This window comes from Acartia tonsa, chromosome 5 (genome assembly GCF_053477335.1).
Source record: "Acartia tonsa isolate MP-2025a chromosome 5, ASM5347733v1, whole genome shotgun sequence".
Classification (NCBI taxonomy): domain Eukaryota; kingdom Metazoa; phylum Arthropoda; class Copepoda; order Calanoida; family Acartiidae; genus Acartia; species Acartia tonsa.
In genome coordinates this window covers 15,839,214-15,860,309 of record NC_137264.1, presented here as the reverse complement: position 1 = coordinate 15,860,309, position 21,096 = coordinate 15,839,214, and the positions used below count along the sequence as shown (strand labels likewise).

Sequence of the window (21,096 nt, the reverse complement as noted above, 5' to 3'; positions counted from 1 at the left end):
GATTAATAAATATATTCCTGGAGGGGAGGAGTCCTGCAGGATTTATAAAGCAGACAGGGATAGGACAATGATTAATAAATATGTTCCTGGAGGGGAATTTGGGGGGGGGGGGGGGGTCGATCGCCCCTTTTTTCAATTATAGTTTTAATTCTTAACTTTAAAAAGTTTCTCGTGGCAATGTGGTGGTACCCTCCCTCAAAATAGTTATAAACCTACCCAGGACCTATGAAAAGCTACCCTGTGAAGGAGAACCATATCGGTTTAGCGGTTAGCGAGATCTGTCGGTACAAAGAGACAGACAGACACAGAAATCCTGTTACTTTATTATAAGGATTGGAAACTGGTAAATATTAGGGGGATGAAAGTGTTGAGGATTAGTTTGTTATTCCCGTCCTTGAAGACTTTGTAATAACAAATAGTAAACTTTATCTTTTTCTTAAATTTATAAGTACAAAATATAAATCTTTGCATCAAGGCTTAACGACCGCAGTCGCTTTTCTAGTGCGTTAGCTTAGGTTTTACAGGGTACAAGTAGCCCCGCTGGGTTTGGGCATAGCATGTATAAGCCCCGCAGGTCAGGCATAAAAATTTATTCTCCCTTTTTTCATAATTAGGGTGAGGGGGTGTTTGTGATCGACTAGGCAAGTCTGCAAAAAAAGGGGGAAGGGAGGGGGGGGGGGGCAGGGTAACGACCTCTGCTTTATATTCTAAAACTTAAGAATACAAGTTAATCAGGATTAGGTTACTTGGTTTAACCAGTTTTTTTTTACACAAATCCTTTTCAATTTACTAAAAATTTTATCCTCATATTACAAACCACTTCTACAGTAACAATAACAATCATATCCACAGGATGCGATATCATCAATAAATCACTGGATATGATATTACCTTAAATAGACTAATCATATAGTGAACTGGCGTCAATAAACAAGGAAGATACAGTTAGTATCTATGCAACTTATACTATAGTTCTAAAGTAACTTACTCAATTTTAATTTTGTTGATATTTTTGCCCCAAAAATATATTCCAACTAAACTAGAGTAGAGGCTAAATTAAAATAATTGAAATCAGGGCGGGAGGGGATCATGGAACTTATTTTCAACCCTTTTATTAACCCACTATTATCAATCTTCTTTAGGAAGAACATTGCTCGTTAGAGCTGGAGAATGGGGAGGGGTTGAGAGGTTAATTTATCGCCATAGTTCTATCCCTGTAACCGAGAATATGAATTGTAATAAAAAGAAAGCTATTTACTTCCATAATATTTACATAACTTATGAGGTTTTTTTTCAGTAAGGGAGGGGACATTGGGCTGTTTAACACACTAGTCCCCAATGTTTTATGATAACGTTTTCTTATTTGTTGGCTTAAAATTCTATGGACTTTTATTAAGTTTTTATTGGTTGGTTCAATAAGTTGAGTGTCCAAACGTTTCAACCATTAATTGAAATCCACAGAGTTAATTTTGTGTATCATCATTGGGGATGTACAACAATTTATCAGCCATTGTCTTATCCCTTTAGATCCCTGGGTTTTCTTACTTATTAAAAACTTGTAAAGCGGGTTCTACAATTTACATGGCTTAGATTTCTCTTATATAGATATCTTATCAAAGCCTTTCAAATCTTAATAGAGATTCAAATATGCCAGTTACGTTGGCGCAGATTTAATATTCAATCAGAGAAAACTATTTAAAAAGAGTAATTTAAAGTATAGCTTTTTACTTAATATGGTTTGAACGCGGAAAGAATTAGTTCATTTTTAATTTATCCTATTATATTAAGTAGTAAGCGTTTTTTTGTCTGTCGCAAAGGATCTCGCTAACCGCTTAACCAATATTGTTCTCCTTTACAGTGAATCTTCTTATAGGTCATGGGAAGGTTTTAAATTATTTTTGGAGAGGGTGTCTTCACCCCCTCCCCCCAAAAAAATATTTTTTAACTCTATTGAAACTCAAATTTAAAATGGGATGAGGTCGACTTTTCTCCCTCCTACCAGTGCCCCTATATGCTTCAAGGGGCGTAGCCGCTAGTAATTATACAAAGTAGAACAAGTTTATTAGAAGAATATTAGTTTCATTAGTTTTTTTTTACATCCAATTTTGACTGGGTAGCCGGCTAAATTAGTTTTATAAATGAAGATTTCCGAGAAAATAAGGCTTTAAGTTTTATGAACTTATAATTTTATTCATTTAAATCATCCTGATTTTACAATAAGTTTTTAGAAAGAAACATTTAAATATCTGATTTCCGTTTACTCATTCATCGGAAATGTTTGCATTCTGATTAATGTCAAAAGACTTATATGATATTCATTTTAAAATTTTCAGACATTCAATATTGTAAAAGTTGAAGAATTTTTTTAAAAAGCAACTGTCGTTTACTAAATTTGTTATAAACTTTTGTGCATTATTAATGAAACGTTATTTCAGTACTTTATTAATTTTGTTATTTTTAAAAAAACTTATGAACAATTTTTTTCCTTTTACTTAACATCTCATGCTCAACTATTTATTCGAGTTAACCCTCCTCTTCTTAAAACTGTGTTTAAAACAAAATATGATTTTTCATCCCTAAGCTAAAATTTTCCTTATGGTATATAGGGAAAAATAAGAAACATTTTTTCTGCGATGCATTTCACAGATTTACCTAGAACCAAAAAATAAAGTTTGCGAAAGTTAGGCTTATTATGAAGTATGCTTAATCCAATAAACCACATACACATTTGTTGAAAATATTAATCTTTGTTTGAAAAATTCTTTATTTTAAGAAGTTAGGTCCCCATAGGCATTTAATTCATTCAGGCTGTCCTGTCCTATTAATAAAGCCGGGATGGAAAGTATGTACACTAATCTCCCCTTTCATCTTTTCCCTGTTATTATATCTCTGTAGAGTTTACACTCAAAATAGAAATATCTATCGCTTTTTATCTTTTTTCATGCAATGTACTTTCAGAATGATACCAACTAAGTGATAAAAAAAACCGCTATAATCATATTATGGTTAACATACTAAAATATAATTTTAAACATATTTTAAAATTTACTGAGTGACATGCCTATTTTTCTGTTTTGCTTTGCATGAATGTATGAAGCATATTTCTGAGATTGTTGAAGGCCATCCTGCAAAATGCAAAAAAACTGGCAATTTATCAAGCAGAAAGATTCATATACTCATAAAAGTTCAAATTTCATATTATATGCTGGGTAAGCATTTCTTAGAAAATGTTTTTTTAACGAAATTTGAAAAGCAGACAAAAAAGTATCGCACAAATTTTGAATGATTCCTATTATTACTCGAAAAAATTCAGCTGTTATTTTGCAAACAGCAACATTAAATTCATTAAAAAAGCTGCCAATCTATTTTTAATGGAGTCGCCTTAAGCAATCTCTTCACAAGAGTCGCAGCTTGCAGCTCTATAATGGCGGCTACCTATTTAAAGTGGTTTGCAATTTTTAAAATAATCCTTGAAAATATTTTAGAAAACTTGTTAATTTTCATAAATAAATTTGCAATTTCCACATGCTAGCTAATAACTCTGTAACTATGAAATTAAGTATATTTAAGTTTTGGTCATTAATATTCTTTTATTTTTCATAGAGAAAATAATAAAAGAGAGGAATCAAGGTATCTAGAGTACGAAAATAGGAAGTGGGTCTATAGGCCTTTTTTTCGCTATTGCCGCGTTAAATTAAATTGTTATTCCACCTCTTTGAAAAAGGGGAGTATGTCTCCAAAAATACAAAAAATCTATTCTTTAAAGCTTTTAAGAAATTAAAAAAAAGCTACGCTTTTTTGGCAAACAAGGACCTTGTTCATAATATAAATTGTTTTTATTTAAAATGGACAGCAGTTAAAGTCAGTCCTGTTATTTTTAAACAGTATTTATGCACTTAAGAGTTAATTTGTTAATCCTGAAACTGATTTTACAACTGAGTATATATTGTATTTGCATACCAACAAGGAGGACACAATTCATAAACGTGAAGTGCAAAAAATAAGACATACAAACAAACTTTCAACACTTTTTAAATGAATAAACGGACTACATGATTACGATTAGAGAGTTGTTACACTTACGTTTGAAAGTTTAAAATCACAGGAAAACTCTAACATGCGTAAATTAACAGCTGTTCTTTACGGACAGACTAACGTGCAAATGGCCCCACTAAAATTATAGAAAAGCTTTGTTTACAAAAGAATTTTACTATGAAAAGACTTTCTGTACGTTTGCTTAAGATTTTAGGTAGCGAAGCTATGGTATAATTGTTACCCACCGGTTTGTCTGTTTGTTCGGCTCTTAATAACAAAGTATTTATTTTACACTACAATAACCTTTAGAACTTTATATATTTATTGGTCAGTTTAATTTATTTCCCACTTTCTCGATTTATTCAGCTTCTATTAGAGCTAGATTTAAACTTTATTTATAAGATTCTTCGGATTAATAAGCATGTTCTTTATCCCTCCGTACGTCCTATGCCGATATTTTATTTTATTATAGAATTTTCTGTTTATATTACTAGCTGTTTTATGCAGGATTCTGCATTCAAAGGGGCAGGAAAAAAAGCCTAAAACACCTAAAGGCTTAAATATAAACATTAAATAGCCTAAATCAATCCCGTGACCTATGTGAAGCCTCCCTAAAAAGAAATTCTTAATCAGCGCAGTAGTTATTAAAAATTAAGCATCAGGCAAAAATCTTGCTACTTTATATTACAGGATTGCAAAACATTGATTTAGATAGAATACATGCCAAAAACGTTCTGTAAAGTTAATGTGCCCATAAATTTTGCATAAAATTGTTCTTGTTTCATAATATGAAAGTGTAAATTAATATAAACTTATTAAATATTCATATTTCAAACTAAATATTAATGTAAATAAATTACTAAATTAGAATCTAAGCTCTCAAACTAATATAAAACAAGGATGACATTATCTAAAATAACAAATCTTAACAAAACAATCAAACGAACAAACAAAAATAATAAAAAAGGTATGATAGCAACGCTTTAAAAAAAAATATTGAAAACAAAATCTTGACAATAATTTCTGATTCTGACTACAAAGTTATGCCTTATTGTAACAGGACTCATCTGTTGGTTTTTATATCTAAAGAACAAGCATAAATTGACATTACTAGCAACCCTGATGGACAAAACCTAGATGTATAAAGCAAACGCTTTGAGTAAAATTCAAAATAAAGTTTTCTTTCTCCTTTGATATCTAATTCAGCTTGGCTAAAAATAAAATGTTAAATTTTGAATCTCTTGCATTTTCCATAAATAACAAATCTATTCATAGCACAAAAAATATTCAAAACAAGCTTAGGGTTGGTCCAATAAATTAGAAACATTATTTTTCTACATATTGTTCTTTGATGATTTCACTAAAGTGCATTGTCGAGCAAAGAAAACTCTACCTCCTTGTTTTGAAAGAAATTGATAATAAGTGGGGTTACTTATTCGATTGATTTTTTATTACCTTAGGGGAAGTTAGTTTAGGTTAAATTGGGTACTGTTTAGCCCCACAGGGTTAGAGCCCTGCAAAGCTAGGGACTTCTCAGAGATTGGGCCTTTAGAAAGAAAAAGTAAAAGCGACAACTAAACAAAACTAGAGAAAATTTAGAATTATCTTCTCATTTAGCCACTAATTTTATTGTATAAAGAAAACTTAACTTAAAGTATTATAGTTGAATAAATATTATACAGTTTTTTTTGATTAATTTAAATCACAGTAATTAATTGAACTAATCCTATTCTACGTTGTAAAAATTGATGCAAAAATAGTTTTTAGCTGACTGGAAAAACATCAGGAAAAAATATGTTGTTTTCATGTGAAGGAAATATGGTGAAATCTCCTGGGTATGAAGCACTCCAGACAGGAGGTAGAGGCGTACAAAATTATGGATTATATTGGAGAAATCCCCCCCCCCTCCAGAAAAATATTTTTGATGAATGAATTATCATCCCCCAGAAAAATTTTGTTAAAATCTCATCCTTATAGGTAGAAAAAGTAATAGGATGTTTATTCTTAATTTTTCTTTAAAAAAAATTAAATATGGAGGAAGTGGTCAAATTGCTCCCTACTTTCTGGTGGCCTTATGGTCGTAGCCGCTAGTCTTATATAAAATTAACAGGATTTGTATCTGTCTATTTGTACCAAAGGATCTTGCTGACCGCTGAACAATTGTTTTATTTGATATTTTAGCTTTTCATAGATCCTGAGAAGGTTTTTAACTATTTTGGGTGAGTGTGAAACTTAACTACAACTTTGAGAAATTTTTTTAGCCATAATAAAAACTCTGTGCATGCCCCTGATAACTCATCTTAAAGATCAAATTGAAGTGCCTCTAGGGTTAAATTTAGAATAATGTAATAAGATACAACAAAGTTTTATTTTGTTACATTTAAAATAATTTTAAGTTAGATTGATTGTGCTTTTTAGGGAAGTTTTAATTATACAAAAAAAAGTTTTTTTTTATATTTTTTATTGTTCAAATTCCGTAAAGGCTTTATAAGTTATAGTTTATTTATTAATTTTAGTTACACTTCAAGATATGATTTTACCTTTCTTAATAAATAATCTCCTTTGAGATAAACTCGAATTCAAAAATAAACCGATATCTAAAGGATGTGCAAAAAAAATGCGGACATTTTTAAAATTGAAATTGCGCGGCTTGTGTTATTAGTAGAAAAATAATACACATAGCGTTAGAATAGTTAGGAACTCTATTTTTTGGAAATATAAGAACGATTCCTGTGCTACGTATAGTTAGGGAGTTACATGTTAAAATGTCCCAACTAACTTAAAACTGACTTATTAGTAAATATTAGACGATAATTTTTGCAAAAAGACGTGCATACATTTTTAAAATTCAAATGTGTAACATTTTTCTACTATTAACACAAGCCGCGCAATTTTAATTTTAAAATGTCCGCATTTTTTTGCACACCCTTTTGAAATTATACTTAAAACTAATAAAGATTCTTTCTTTTTAACAGCGTGATTTGTATTAAATGCTATTCTAAAGTTAAACTAACAACAATGTAACGATAATTCTGTAATTTTTTTGGATTTTGTGAGGGTCAACAAATGCTAACAATGAATGTTAAATCCATCTATATTCTACAACCTTTCATTGTCTAATCCCTGAAATTAATAAAAACTCAAATAATAATTTGAGTAATATATAATTATCTAGGTAGAGCACACAAATCAGAGCAAATGGAAAACTCAGAATTTCTAAAACAGGAATAAAAGAGGTAAATTGGTCCAAGAAAATACAAAAGGTTTGGCATTAAGAAAAATACATAAAATTTCAGAAATGTATAAAACTTGTAGAGTATCTTGAAATAGATAAAAAATAAAAAATATAAAGAATGATTTTTAAGAGTAAAAGTTTTTGATTTTTAATAAGTATAACAGTATATTTATATAACTTTATATAACCTATTCATTGAGAGTATGTTTAAAAATAACAAATAAAAAAGGTATCCAAGAAATTCTTTATAATTGGCAATATCCATAAATATTGCTTTTACTCTTTATTTTTTCTAAATTAAAAAATATTTGCAAGTAAGAATTGCTACTTCTAATATGAATATAACTAGCGGTTACGTCCCTAGCATCTAAAGGCTCTGTATTATAAGGAGTGAGAAAAATAGCCTAAAATCATCCAAAGGCTAAAATCTTAAAAATAAAATAGCCTAAAACCAGAACAGGACGTATATGAAACTTCTTAAAAAAAGGAGAACTCAATCAGTCCAGTAGTTATTAAAACATTAAGATTTAAAAAAAAATAACTTTAAAACTTGATTTGAACTGAGCATAATCTGATAGATGAAACTGTTTCTAGAACCTTGACAAACCCTTTGTGGTGAGGGATAAAAGCAGAAATATTCTATTTGAAAAATTTCAAAGTAGAATTCCTAATCGAATTTGAGATACAAAAGGGAAATATTTGGGTACACACACTCACACACTCATACACACACACTCAAACTCACACACACACACACACACTTACAGACAGTAAACTGAAGAACAGTCAGACAGTTAGAAATGTAAAGAATTTAATAGTATCAATAAGAGATAGTTTTGTGTAACCCACCCTTTAACAATTTCGTATTTAAATACATTAGTGGCTTTGAACTAGCCCCTAATACTTTACTCATAGTAATAGCCAAAAAACTACTCTTTTTAAAAGCGAGGCTTTTCTATAATTAGGGTCCGTCCGTCCTTCCGAGATAGTTAGCTTTTATTCGTTAATTTTGGCATGTTAAATTGTCCTATCGATTTCAAACTTTGCATGGTGATTCCTGCAGTAGTTAGGTACGATTTAGAAAGCGTTACAACTTTATAATCGTTACCAGAATGTCCGTACGTCCATTTTAAACATGTTGATTTTCAACTTTTTTAACGTCAAATTTTTATGTGATAAAATTATACGATTGGTCTGATTTTTGGAATACTGATTCCTGGGATAACAAAGTATTATCTTATAAGCGAAGCAACTCTATAATAAAGTCATAAAAATGTAAGTATGTCCATAAACATTATCCTGTATCAAGCAGTATTTCATCCAATTTGTTTACAATTTTGCTTCGACTCTTATGTATTTTTATTCTGATTATTCAGTTCAGACACTATATAAGTGTTAATGGCCGTTTGTCCTACAGTTTCAGAGCTTCGCTTTTATGGAAGTTGTCATCCTTGTTTTGATAATAAATACTTCTAAAAACCAGGTTTTATTAACTCTCTAAAAATAGCCTTAAACAACCCAATGGCCTCTTTTTACTCTACTACAAAACTACAAATTAACCTTTTATAATCCTATCTCTCTTCCCTTTAGATCCGGCAGTTTTTAGAGTTCTTAAGTAGCATACGAAAAACATAGACAACCCTTTACCATTCATTGTTTTCAGTAGAAGAAAGGATTTGTTTTAAACTAAATATTTAAAACCATTTCGTGAGAATTTTTACGACATAGATTTACTTTTACTGTAATCCTATAAGGAAATGTTAAGTACAATCCTAACATAAAAGTAACAGAATGTCTATGTATGTCTATCTGTGCTTGTGTGTGTCAAAAGGATCTAGCTGACCACTACAACGATATGATTCTACTTTACATTGAAACTTCTCATAGGTCCTGGGAAAGGTTTATTTATTTATATTTTAAGGGAGAATACAACACTCCGAACCTGGAAAAGACTAACCTTTCCAATTTTTTTAAAACTTTATCTTTAAAAACTAAAATTAAAAATAGGCAGTGATCCACTTTTTTTAAAATTAAAACTTGTCTTGTCTGTGTTTCTTGTTGACATTAATATCCTTGTTTTCTTTGCCATGTGATTTAAATCAAGGCTCGGCAGCCGCAAGTCAGCCAGACTAAAACTCAAATTTGAACCCGTTCGTATATGATTCTTTGAAAATTTAAAAAAGGGATTGACAGGTTAAAAATTCCAACTGATTGTTAAAAATTGTAAAAAAAAAAATATTACCATGAGGCTTGCATTTGGCAGACGAACGGCTGCCGAGCCCTGTTTTAAATATATCCGTAAGCTCAAAATATCATACAGCGCGTCAACGCATTTGAAGGAAAATAGTCTTTGTACGATTTAGCAACATTTAGACAAAATGAAAGTAGTTTTAAAATTGGTGTTTAGTTTTAAAAATTGTGTTAGTACCTTAGGAAAATGGGGATAGATGTCACCGCTTTTGGCCTACCTTTTCTATTGACGTCATAGTAAAGGGAAAAGGAAAAGAAACCTTATAGAAAAGAGCTGGGGTATAGGATATTTCCTGACGTCAACAGAATAGGTAGGCCAAAAGAAATGACATCTATCCCCATTTTGCTAGGTCACTATAGACAGCTACTTGAAATTGTTTTTATTTTTATTCCTTTAAAAACCCTTTAACCATAGAAACATTGTAAAATAGTTTATGTCGATTATAGGTTTTTTTTAAAAAGTAGCCATGGCTGACAAACTACCGACTTCAATTTTAAGAAAGAAACTTTGCTTGATATAAAGATATTTAATGAAAATCATACAAAAGTCTTTGGCCAAATGTATCCATTTACAAAAATTATTATTTTTGGGTGATATTGAAAGTTAACTAAGGAAAAGATCTGATATTTGACAATTTTTTTTGGCAAGTGGGTAAAATGCAGGGATCTAAAGGGATAAGACAATTGCGGGCAAATTGATGTATATCCCCAAAGATTATACACAAAATTCAATAAAAGTCCCCAAAGTTGTTGAGCTGACGTATAAGAAATCGTTAATATAAAAGTTTGGAGACTTGTGTAATAAACCCAATGTCCCCTCCCTCCCTGGTAAAATGTTTTGTGGCCTATATGCCTGACAGAAAATATATTAGTTTCTGTTAAATCAACCTGCTTGTAAACATCAAGAAGGGAGGGGACATTGGTCTGTGAATTACACTGGTACCCAAAGTTTTATAAACAAGTTTTCTTATTTGTAGGCTAACATTTTGGGTACTTTTATTAAATTTTGATTAATTGAATTGAACTTGCGGTGTCTAAACTTGTCTGCTAATGATATTTATATATAGAGGTGGTAATTTTGTCTATCATCGTTGGATACGTGCATCAGTTTATCGTCCATTGTCTTATCCCTTAAGATCCATGATGTACATCAATAGTTAGTTTTTAGTATGGCTCAGAACCGGTTTTAATCCAGCGGAAATAAATAGATTCGGAGCCATTTAAATTCAAATTCAAAATATAAAACTAAGAATACATCAATACACAATTTTGGATATAGTCTCTTCGTCGCAACGACCCTTATGGGGCGATTCGTCGTATTTTTTAAATGGCTTTTAATAGGTTATTTCTTTTACAATAAATAATTAGGTTAAGTTTACGTAGGAAATTCTTTTATTTCTACTAGGCAATCATCCCTTACATCCATGATTAAACGTACTAAGAATAGAACTGTGATGAAATCATCTCAACTATTTTGACAAAAGAAAATTTTCTGTGTTTTTTTCCCGTTCGCAACACAAAGCGTGCATAGCAATACTTTTCAAAGATTTCCTACAAAAAAGACAAATAAAAATATTTGTTTTCATGTCCTGGGACTAAAGGACACAGGTTCGATTCCTAAACAAATTACATAAGTATAACTTAAGTTAAAACCTGTTAAAACTCTTCAATATAAAAGGCTTTTAAGTTTTTTTTTGTGTGTTTACTTTAATTGGCTTGCATAAAAATACTAAGACAAGCAGATAATTTGATTAGAAGAATAGATTAGGAAAAATAGTATATGAAACTAAAAATAAAATGTACTGTAAAGTTCGGTGATCTTTGGCCCCTCGGAATTACAAATATTTACAATTTAAACATTTTCTTAAACTTTATGTTCTTAAGGAAAAAAAATAGATTAGTTGTTAATTAAAGTTTTATATAGCGATTAGTGGCGGTTACCCAAATCGAGTACAGATCCCCCCTCCTTATTTTGAAATGAATTGAAAATAAAGAATAGTAGGGGGGGGGGGGGAGTTTTCGTGTCATTGTGTTTTACTTTAGGTTAGATTATATTAGGTACAGGGTAGCCCCACATAAAGAAAAAAACTACCACCCCACTTTTTATATTCAATTTATTTCATAATTTATAAGGGGGGGAGGGGTGTTGCTCGCTTGGAAGGGAAATAACTTGATTAGCAATCGAAAACCTTTTTTGTCAATATTTGTGCTGATAAGAATTTCAAAAAGCAAAATAATCTTACCCAAAATTAAAATGCTTAATAAGCCTAAAATTTAAAGACTACAAATATGTTATAGTATATGAAACTTGGATTATGATGTAAAAAGTATACACACATTTTAAATGCTTTTTAGAAATTTGAAATATTTATTAAATGATCTTCTGGGATAAAGATAGCAAGTAAAATGCCAAAGTTTTTTTATACTTTTCCGATTTTTTATGAATTTAAGTTTAAAATATCATAGTTTATAATAGAAGTATTATTATTTAAGTCATTCAAGCCTTGGCATTGTTTTATGCTATTTTCTGAACCCTTCTGACCCCTTTGAATACAGAGCCACTAGATGCTATTGGCGCAGCAGCTAGTGGAAGTAATATTAAAATAGTAATTGTAAACTAAACTTACTTATTTAATATATATAAATATATAAAGTAGAAGAGTTTTTTTTTATGTCTGAAGCTTAAGACCTCAATAACTACTGAACTGATTGGGTTCTCTGATCTAAGTGAGCTTCCCATAGGTCCCGTGACGATTTTAGGCTATTTTGAGATATCTTGGCATGGCTTAAGCTATTTTCTTAGCCCCTTTCTGCGTATTGATCACAGGGTCCCTGGATGCTAGGGGCTCAGCCGCTAGTTTCTTGTAGAAACTTACTTATTACTTTAACTGTATAGGAAAGTTACAAAACGTGTAGTCAAGTAAATTATGAGAAGGAACCTTGACATTTCTTTTAAATAGCGCAGCAACTCTTATTACCAGGGTATGTATGTTTGTTACTCCATTCTAAGACGGTCTGTCAGTAAAAGTTAATAAGTAAACAGAAGTTTTAATTGCAATGCTTACCAAAGTTTTATAATCATAGCCTAAAACTTTAATCTAAATAAATTATCAAAGTTAAAAAGAATATATACATAAACTTAAACTTATTGTTTATAACCTATCATAGCTGCGCTATAATTATGAAATAGATTGTCCTTGTTATTTTATACTTGTATATAGATGCGTAGAAAATTTTTTTTTGGGTTTACTTAGGTAATTTCATATTATTATCAGAACCTTATTATACTATTGAAAATCAAATGTTAACCTTTTCTGAAAATCAAATAATATTTAAACTTTAGATCATGTTATAGATTAATCTGTAGATTAGCTTTGACCTTTTGCAAGCTTATATACATATATTATGAAAATATGACAAGAAACAGTTGACCATAAGGAAGCATTAAAATGTAATTACATATTTCACATTATTCAGATCTGTAATATAACAATTAATTTGATATGGTATTTGATTAGGTAGAAAGATAATGAGATAGGTACATCTTTTTGAAATATCCTGCTTTATTTAGTTACCATACTGATTTGCATGACATTTAAACATACATAGTGACGGAGGGTATCTTAAAAGAACGCGTTTTGCATGTTAAAAACTTGCTTAAATATCATGGATCTACAGGGATAAGACAATGACCAATAACATGATTTACATCCCCAAAGATGAAAAACAAAATGACCCTTTTTTAGATTAAAATTATTGGTTGAAACGTTTGAACACTAAACTTAATGAATCAACCAATCAAAATTCAATAGGTCTCCAAAGTTGGTAAGCCAAGATTAAGAAAACGTTAATATAAAACTTTGGGGTTATCAACAGCCCATTGTCCAATCTTACTGTTTTAATATAGCTGTGTATATCATAAAAATCATAAAAGTAAAGCGAGGAAACCTAATATTTGAAGCAAACTAAATTCATGTTAAAAAAAGTTAATTGAAACTGACCTTTCCACTTTCTGGTAAAAAATCTGATAAGATAAATCAATTAGTCTGGAGAAAGGTTCACGTGAGCAAGAGCTAATTGTTTTTTTTTCAAGTAGTGCTACCACTCTATATTTTGACTGACTATATTTTTGTGAAAAATCCTCCAAAAGCGCATTAAAAATCTACAAAAAAAAATCTTTTGTTATTAATACTTTTATAATTTTAATTAATTTTTGTAGATTTTTTATGCGATTTAGGAGGATTTTTCACAATTTTTTTTTAGTGAGGCAGTGAGCCAAAAAGTTTTTTAAGAATCTACCTCAGATTTCAATTCTTATTATATATTGTCAGGGAAAGTAAGGGCTTTGAGAGCCCCCGCAGGATTAGCGGCACCCCCAGAGGCTAGAAACACGTTTTTAAAATTAGAGAATCCAAAATACCTTACAAAAATTTATGTTTATAAATTTGTCTTTTTGTGTAGTTGCTAATTTATGTATTAGTTGATCCTTGTTTAATTACGAAATAATTTACAACGACGAAGCACCACAGAAGCAGGGGATATTGAGTTGTTATTACACTAGTCCCCAAAGTGTTATAATAACGTTTTTTATTCATTGGCTTAATAACTTAGGGGACTTTCATTTTATTTTGATTTGTTGTTTCATTAAGTTTAGTGTCCAAACTAATCTAATTGTAATCTACAGAAGAGGTTATTTTGTATATCATCATTGGGGATTTACATAAATGTATCGGCCATTGTCTTATCCCTTTAGATCCCTGCAAAGTACAGAACTCAAGGTAAAAATTGATTCTTATCGTTGCTAGGTAAAGTAAAATCCACAAGGTTTTTTTTTCGTGAAAAAATTACAACAAAAGTGTTCCGAATATTCTTTTTGCTATAACAGGGTTTTAAAATCTAGATTTAATTTGGAAAAAAACATTTAGTAGGCAGATACTCTTTCATAAGTGTCTTCAATTTATAGGACGTACGTTTTAATTCTTTTTCTCGTATTCATTCGAATCCGGTGGATAGGAACCGGTTCTCATGAATACGAAAAAACTATGTCTAGCATCGTATTATATCCAGTTTTCTACGAATATAGAAATGTACAATCATAAGATTAAAACTAGTTTTTTTTAGCCGGTGCCTTCGGCACCACGGGGCTAAAAAAACTAGTTTTAATCTTATAATTGTACATTCTATATCCGCGGAAAGCCGTTTATAATACGATACGAGAAATAACTATTCTCGTATTCATTCGAATCCGGTGGATAGGAACCGGTTCTCATCTATACGAAAAAACTATGTCTAGCATCGTATTATATCCAGCTTTCTACGAATATAGAAATGTACAATCATAAGATTAAAACCAGTTTTTTTTAGCCGGTGCCTTCGGCACCTCGGGTCTAAAAAAACTAGTTTTAATCTTATAATTGTACATTCTATATCCGCGGAAAGCCGTTTATAATACGATGCGAGAAATAACTATTATTTCATTATTTTCTCTGTAAATAATTTATTTCAAATTAAACTTGAGGAACAATTTATGTGTGTATAGAATTTTTTTTATCTTTTATGTAAATTAATAATTTTTTTAGAATAAGAAGTTAAAATATGAAAATATGCTGCTTAAACATTTACAAAATTATGTAAATTGTATTCCCATTGTGGCATATTATATACATTTATATAAAAGAAAAAGAAATTATTAAGAGTAGGAAGTTATTTTTACAAATTGTTCATCATTATTAGGACAAAATGATATAGTTGCTGTATGTTAATAAGATGTTTTGCAGTAACAGCTATAAGATAGCTCATTAGACCATATTTATGTCTATTTAAAAAAATCAGTTTATGAACAAGAAAGACCTAAACAGTTTTGTTAAATTGAAACACTGAAGGGTTGGACAATTTGATGCAAAATCTCCGCTACAAAAATTTTAAAATATTACACTACAAGGAGAGGTATAAGACAAATTTATCCGTTAATGCTATTGCCCTACCTAGAAATAGCACAATCTATTCTTAGGAGGGTTGTAATAGTAGAGAGTGTAATATACATCCATGAATATACAATATGTGGATTTGTTACAGGGGAATTGTATCGTAAATCTAGGTTGCTAATATAATCTTTAGATATTGGTTAATACATTCCTCCATAGTCAGTTGAAGGGGGGTGTAACATTATAATTGCCAGCTGGGAAAAACATTTTATCATGGTATGCGAGAATCTGTCACAATATCCACGTATTCTATATCCATTTGAACATTATTTTATCCTGGTAATATTATACTTTCAGATAATTCAATAATTTTGCACAAACCTTCTCTCCTTTCCACCCCCCATAATAATACTTCCTTTTATATAACACATTCCACGCACCTTATCATTTCTCTGGCCCAGAGATATTCAACACAAGTAGTCTTTACAAAAAAAACAAAAACATGGTTAACATCCCTAAAAGCAAAGCTCTAAAATCATACGATAAAACAAATAAACATTATTAATTGTAGAGTGTCAAAACTTGATAAGCAGAATATTAATCTAAACAAAATTGTATGTAAATTTGTTGCAAGATTGCATGAATACGAGATACTGTTTGAGGATATACCTACATACATTTTTAGGACTTGATTATAGAAATGATTTGCTTAAACAATTTTATACCTTGTTTTGCTAGGAATCTTTGTTAAAAAATCAGCATGTTTAAAGTGGACATACAAACTTTCTAGTATAGTTTATAAGTCAAAGTTTAACTTTCACATTTTCTCTGTGTATAAAATCTTGCATATTAATCTAAAGTAATTTCTTGTTTTTTACAGTTTTAACTTACATTAGTCTATGATGCCTAATTTTTCTACTTGATTTTACATAATCCTTGACTTGGCTAACCCTCTCACATCTGAGTTACACAGGTATTGCATTAAACTTCATCTTATTATGACTCACACATCCTATCTAGGCTCAAACAATTGTTTACGTAAAGAAAATATAATAAAATCTGTAAGACTTCAAAAAGGTTTCAAAACTTAATAATCATACCAATAATAACAATCAATCTGCTCAAGAAATAAGAAAATTTCCGTGATTATATGCTGCTTGTCAAATAAATTTTCTATGACTTTTGTTTAATATTGAGTGTGTATGCATATAGTTTCTGATGTAAATCCTAATTTATGTCATGTAGAGTGTATGCAGACAATCTAACAATCTAAAGTATGATACTAATTTATAATTACAATTACATTCAATTTCATTTAAATCTTAAATGATAGAGTAAAATGTGAGACAAGAAGAAATTAAATTTACAATCGATTAAGTAAAGATTGGAACTTTTACCCAAACCACTTTTGCATTTTCATACAACATTCTCAAGTTTCCCTAAGATGTGTAAGAAAATATGAGAATAGTTATTTCTCGCATCATATTATAAACAGCTTTTCATAGATATAGAATGTACAATTATAAAATTAAAAACCAGTTTTAATCTTATAATTGTACATTTCTATATTTGTAAAAAGCTGGATATAATACGATAGCTAGACATAGTTTTTTCGTATGGATGAGAACCGGTTCCTATCCACCGGATTCGAATGAATACAAGAAAAATCAATATATATTCAAGGACGTCCAAGGGGGGGGGCAAAGTGAGGATTACCCCCCCCCCCCCCTATTTAAAATTTATCCCCCATCTTGGGGGTCCGTAGGCAAATTTTACCCCCCAGGTAAAAATTTTGGAGGGGGTAAAAAAATGTTACCCCTCCCAAATAAAAAAGCTTGGACGCCCCTGTATATATTCTATATAAAATATATACAAAAGAGAAAGGGAGAGAACTGTGTTAAAAAAGGCAGCAAGAGAGATTATATGATCCAAAAGACTTGAGATAAAAACTTTTCCCATCTTTATCTATAATACATAAATTATGGGCCTTTATTTTGCCCTACACACTCTACATCATCTTGCTGCTCAACTTGGTGAAGAAAAGGAAAGGAAAGAGAAAATGACTAAAAATGGCAGGGATAGAAAAAAATGCAATATACATATTTATTGCATGCAATACCATGCAAACATGGAATAAAATAGTTAAAGAGTTAATACACCTTAAATTTGATTTCTTAACTTTGTATAATTGTGTTCTTAACAGAAACAAGGCTTTATCGTGTAAAAGTTATTTATAATCAAAGTAACATGATGTCTGTGTGTACCAAAAGATTTTGCTAATCGCCAGTCCCATATGGTTTTCCTTTACAATGTAGCTTTGCATAGGTACCAGTAAAGTATACAACTATTTTGAGGGAGGGTAACACCACCCTCCCATGAGAAATAACCTCTAGAAAAAAATTACCCCACAAAATTTTTTAATCTTTAAAACTTAAACTTCTATCCCACACACCAAGATGCCCCTAAAGGCTTCTAGTGGCGTATTTGCTAGTACATAATAATTAAAATCAGATTTCCAACTATCTTTACATCTTTATGCAGGGTAAAGTTTGCCATCAAGAAGTATATTATATAAACTTTAATAACATACAACTAAACATAAAAAGAAACTTTGTAAGTGTGTGTTGCCTTGCCTAGTAGTAACCTTGAACATATATTGGAGTTGGCTTGTATTTCAACCATGAATGATATTTGCTATGGCAAGTAGTGAGAGATCATTTTGCAAACATATCCAATATCAAATATAATTTGCAATGCATTTGAATTTGGGATTTATTTTTATTTTGTGTACTTTATTAGAGCTTTTAATGTATAAAATATTTTCACTCTCTGTATTTACAAGGCCTTTTTGTATAAATAAAGCCAAGAGAAATTCATAATTCTTTTTCTCGTATTCATTCGAAACCGATTGATATACTGTGGATTAGAACCAGTTATCATCCATACAAAAAAACTGTGTCTAGCATTGTATTATATCCAGTTTTCTACAAATATAAAAACTGGTTTTAATCTTATAATTGTTCATTTTATATCCATGGAAAGCTGTTTATAATATGATTCGAGAAATAAATATTATCAAAATATTTAATCAGATTTTGAGAAATAAATATCATCAAAAAATTTAATCAGATGAAGTGTATAAATGTTAAGTTAAAGTTTTTTCAAGTTATTCAGGGTCACAATGTGCAAAAGATAAAAGAGAAAGATGATAATTGTTTTCTATAATGGCTTTAACTTTGTGCACTTTAATACAATTTGGGGATTTATTAACTCATTTCATTTTTTCCATTAAACCTTCAAAATAATGTTTGGAAATTGTCCATTAATTTACCTGGATTAATTGTTTGCTTAATTGAATTTCTTCTAAAATATCATTTCACAACTGAAAACTTTTTTGTTCTAACCAAGCACACTATAAATACTGCAGAATATATTGCGTAAATATTTTGCTTAAAAACTCAAGTTGAGTAATAGTAATCAAATCAGCTGATCTTAGCTCTGTAACTGTGAATGAGTATGCGCGCGTGCTGACCGCTCGAGTCACTGTGTTGTCCTTAGACAGCTTTCATCACACTGAACCTCTTTATATAGGTATTGCTTACCTTCACGACAGCTGAAAGCATCGTTTCTAAAGAATAACTGAAAATTTCCCCTAGTTTTAAAGGGACTGGGACATTAAAAGTTATATGGGTAAAATTTGGTAGAATTAATATTTTTAAAATTGTGTTAATTCCCTTGAAAAAGTCAATTAGAAAAATAGAGATGAAAGCAATATTTTTTTTTTTATTAAAATGTAATTACTAGCGGATACGCCCCTAAAGACCTCAAGAGGGGTCTTGAGGTCATGAAGGAAAGTCGCCCCTTCCCCCACTTTTAATTGTAGTTTTAAAAAGGAAAAGGAAAAAAGTCTGCAGCTTTGCGACTGGACCGCATAAAAAAACTGTCGGAGGCTAAACAAAAAATTTAAGAAATTAAGAAATATGGGTAAATATTGTAAAAATTTATATTTGTAAAATCCTGTATTGTAAAGTATTAAGGTTCTTTTTGTTTGTAGCCAAATATGTCGGAAATGCTGGTCAAATATCATGGAGGCTATACAAATTTCTTACAACCCCCCCCCCCTAAAGGCTAGGGTAACAGCATCTATCTTTAAAAGAAGCTATAACTTTTTATTAATATTTTCATATGCACTGTCCCTTGTAAAAAAGAACAGCTTAAACAGCATAGACAGAGTGACGACGCTTTGTGGCTGGCGATATTGCCGCGCCGAGGTTATTTATGAAAGAAGGGAGAGGGGGCGGGTTAAATGCTCCGCTCGACCCACTCAGCTGCGCATTAAAGTGTTCTTTCAATTCAGCAATTAATTTAAAATTTAGTAAGAGAAAAAATTCATATTAAAATATCGTATAAATCTTATATAAGATTTTTATCAGTCTTAAAAAAACACACTGACAAACATATGAGTATTGCATAAATCTTAGTAAACTAAAACATATTTTAAAGCTGTTTTAGAAACTATAACTATTAAATCTTTTTAGATGTTGAAGCTGTCAAGCTGCTGTTAAAAGCTGTCACTGACAACTCACCATCAACTCTCTACCTGGATATATATCCTTGCTATCTTTTCCATAAGAAAGAAATTGATCATTTAATTTTAAATTAAAACTCTTTAAGTTTTCAATAAACAAGAAATTATTAACATTGTAGAACCCTGCTAATTTTTCAAAGAAGCTGGGATAGCGTCCAGGGAGGAAAGGAACATATTGGGATGTTAATTAAACTTGTACCCAAATGAAAATTGTTTGTATTTTTTTTATCATGTATGAGTTTGTTCCATAAGATGAATAAATCATTTAAACACAAACTGGTACCCAAAGTTTTATAACAACGTTACCTTATTCGTTGATTGTTTAGTTCAAAATTAAAGTGTAAAAAGGTTTCAACCAATCATTTTAATCTTGTTTATCCTCATTGGATATTTATATTAATTTTGTCTTATCCCTTAATTTCCCTGCATATCAACACAAGTAAATCTACATGTATGTTTTTATTATTTTCCGGTGAAAATTTACGAAGTTAGCCGCAAGAAGAAAGGAGGCAGGTCCGTGCTTCTTAGAAATGTTTTCTTTCTGGAAATTCCGGCCCAACCCATCCAGGTATGGCAGGATAGGTTACTGGGTTCATGGAAAGAAAACAAAGTAGAGGGTTTCGTCGTATTTTCACAGTGGCTTTTCTCCTTTTTCTCCTGCGGGGCTAACTTTTTAACCTTGCGTGGCATTAAGTATACCGTAAAGCATTGTCTTTTCCTAATCAAACAACTGCTTTTTTTTCTAGGTATCTATAATACAAAGTAGAACGATGTCTGTCTGTCCGTCCGTCTGTCCGTCTGTCCCTTAAGATCTCGATAAACACTGAACCGATTGGATTCTACTGTGGTGGTTTTAAGCTATATTCTTGGGAGGTGGGACACCCCCAGCCCCCCAAAAAATGAAAATTCCCCCCCCCCTAAAAAAAATAATTTTCTTGAGAACACATTAGACTATGAGCAGCACCAGTAGTACTTTATTTGTATTTATAAAACTCAAATTTAAAATGGGATGATGTCGACTTTTCTTCTACCTAAATTAAGTGCCCCTAGAGGCTTCTAGGGGG

General features: G+C 30.7%; 1 protein-coding gene across 2 annotated transcripts in view; it reads right to left on the bottom strand.

Annotated features, from left to right (window-relative positions):
* The window catches only part of LOC145318843 (uncharacterized), a 38,494-nt gene extending 19,475 nt beyond the window's left edge, over positions 1–19,019 (bottom strand). For both annotated transcript variants that reach the window (XM_080160501.1, XM_080160503.1), the window contains exon 1: positions 18,776–19,019. The gene's annotated coding sequence lies outside the window, so the exon portion shown is untranslated. The remainder of the gene's footprint in view (positions 1–18,775) is intronic.
* Positions 19,020–21,096: the final 2,077 nt, after the last annotated feature.